The sequence below is a fragment of the Apium graveolens genome, unplaced genomic scaffold (assembly GCF_009905375.1).
Source record: "Apium graveolens cultivar Ventura unplaced genomic scaffold, ASM990537v1 ctg7712, whole genome shotgun sequence".
Classification (NCBI taxonomy): Eukaryota; Viridiplantae; Streptophyta; class Magnoliopsida; order Apiales; family Apiaceae; genus Apium; species Apium graveolens.
Genome location: NW_027420563.1, coordinates 22,348 through 24,421, shown reverse-complemented (window position 1 = coordinate 24,421; position 2,074 = coordinate 22,348). Strand labels below are relative to the sequence as shown.

The following is a 2,074-nucleotide window of genomic DNA, read 5'->3' as shown; positions in this document are numbered from 1 at the left end:
CTTTAAAGTTCAATGATATGACTGAAGATGCTATCAAGCTGTGAATCTTCCCATTCTCTCAGAGGGATAAGGCGTGCTGGTTGCATTCTCTACCAACAGGGTCTATCACCACTTGGGAAGATCTTGCTCAAAAGTTTCTCACTAAATTCTTCCCTATGGTGAAGACTGCTGTAATCAGGAATGCTCTTACCCAGTTTGCTCAACAACTGGAGAATCTATGTGTGAGGCTTGGGATCGATATAAGGAGATGATAAGGAAGTGCCCACACCATGGCATGCTTGTCAACTGTTTCTACAATGGATTGGGTCATACTTCTAGACCCATGGTTGATACAGCATCAGGAGGAGCCTTGTGGGCTAAGAGCTACGATGAAGCTTATGAACTTATGACCTGATGGCTGTTAATGAGTATCAGAATCCTTCCCAGAGACTGACTTAGGGAAAAGTAGTAGGAATTCTGGAGTTGGACGCAGCAACTGCTATCGTTGCCCAACTTAAGGCTTTGACGATGAAGGTGGACACTTTGGCTAATTATGTAGTTAATCAAATCGCTGCCTAACTGTTTCTACAATGGATTGGGTCCTACTTCTTTGGCTAATGTGTACCAAAGAAAGTGTGGAATACTGTGGTACCAAATGAGAAGAATGAGCTTATTTCGACAAGGACAGTCACCGGTGGAGAGTCTAACATGGACTATCGGAAGCTGAACAAAGCCACTAGGAAAAGACCACATTCTATTGCTCTTCATTGATCAGATGCTTGACAGGTTGGGCCGTCATGAGTCTTACTGTCTTCTAAATGGCTATTCGGGTTACAATCAGATTTGTATCACTCCGGAAGATCAGGAGAAGACTACCTTCACTTGTCCATTTGGTACTTTCGCCTTCAGACGAGTTTCTTTTGGTCTGTGTGGTGCACCAGCCACATTTCAGAGATGTATGATGGCCATCTTTTCTAACATTATTGGCCAGAATATGGAGTTGTTCATGGACGACTTCTCAGTCTTTGGCATTCTTTTGATGAATGCTTGCAGAATCTAGGACACGTTCTCAAGAGGTGTGTTGAGACCAATATGGTTCTCAATTGGGAGAAATGCCATTTTATGATGCGTCAGGGCATTATTCTCGGGCACAAGGTTTCTAATAAAGGCCTAGAGGTGGATAAGGCCAAGGTGGGGGTCATTGAGAATCTTCCTCCACCAAATTCTGTTAAGGGAATTCGCAGTTTTCTTGGTCATGCGGGTTTCTACAGGCGTTTCATCAAAGATTTTTTGAAAATTTCAAAGCCTTGTGCAGTCTGTTAGAGAAGATGTTCCTTTTAAATTTGATGACGAGTGCCTTGCAGCTTTTGAGACATTGAAGAAGAGTTAAATCACGACACCTGTCATAACTGCACCTGATTGGAATGAGCTTTTTGAGATGATGTGCGATGCAAGCGACTACGCAGTTGAAGCAGTTCTTGGGCAGAGAAAGAACAAAATATTTCATGTGGTCTACTATGCTAGTAAGACTTTAAATGGTGCTTAACTGAATTACACTACTACGGAGAAAGAACTTTTGGCTATTGTCAATGGTTTTGAGAAATTTCGATCTTATCTACTTGGGACTAAGTGACAGTTTTCACTGATCACGCCGCCATTCGATATCTCATCTCAAAGAAGGACTCGAAGCCTAGATTGATTCGATGGGTTCTTTTGCTCCAAGTATTTGAACTAGAGATCAAGGACAGAACAGGAACTGAAAATGAAGTTGATGATCATCTCTTGCGTTTAGAGAATCCTAATGCTACTTCATCGAATAAGACATTGATAAATGAGTCTTTTCCCGACGAGCAGCTGTTTGGAGTACAAGAAGAAGAGTCGTGGTTTACAGACATTGTGAACTACCTTGTGAGTAATATCATACCTCCCCACTTATCTTATGCTCAAAGGAAGAAGTTTCTTCATGTTAGATATATTTGAGATGTCATATCTAATATGTTTCGTGTTTAGTTTTCAAATCTTAATAAACAGGAAATATCAGGACTTACTGGAATCAGTACTTACTGGAATTCGGAACATAAGATCAGGACTTAAG

The 2,074-nt window shown here is 41.3% G+C and overlaps 1 non-coding gene across 1 annotated transcript; it reads right to left on the bottom strand.

Moving 5' to 3' along the window:
• Positions 1-170: 170 nt before the first annotated feature.
• On the bottom strand, positions 171-276 carry LOC141704327 (small nucleolar RNA R71). The gene has a single exon (XR_012567925.1). It is a non-coding gene; the product is annotated as a small nucleolar RNA R71 (small nucleolar RNA).
• Between the last annotated feature and the right edge of the window lie 1,798 nt (positions 277-2,074).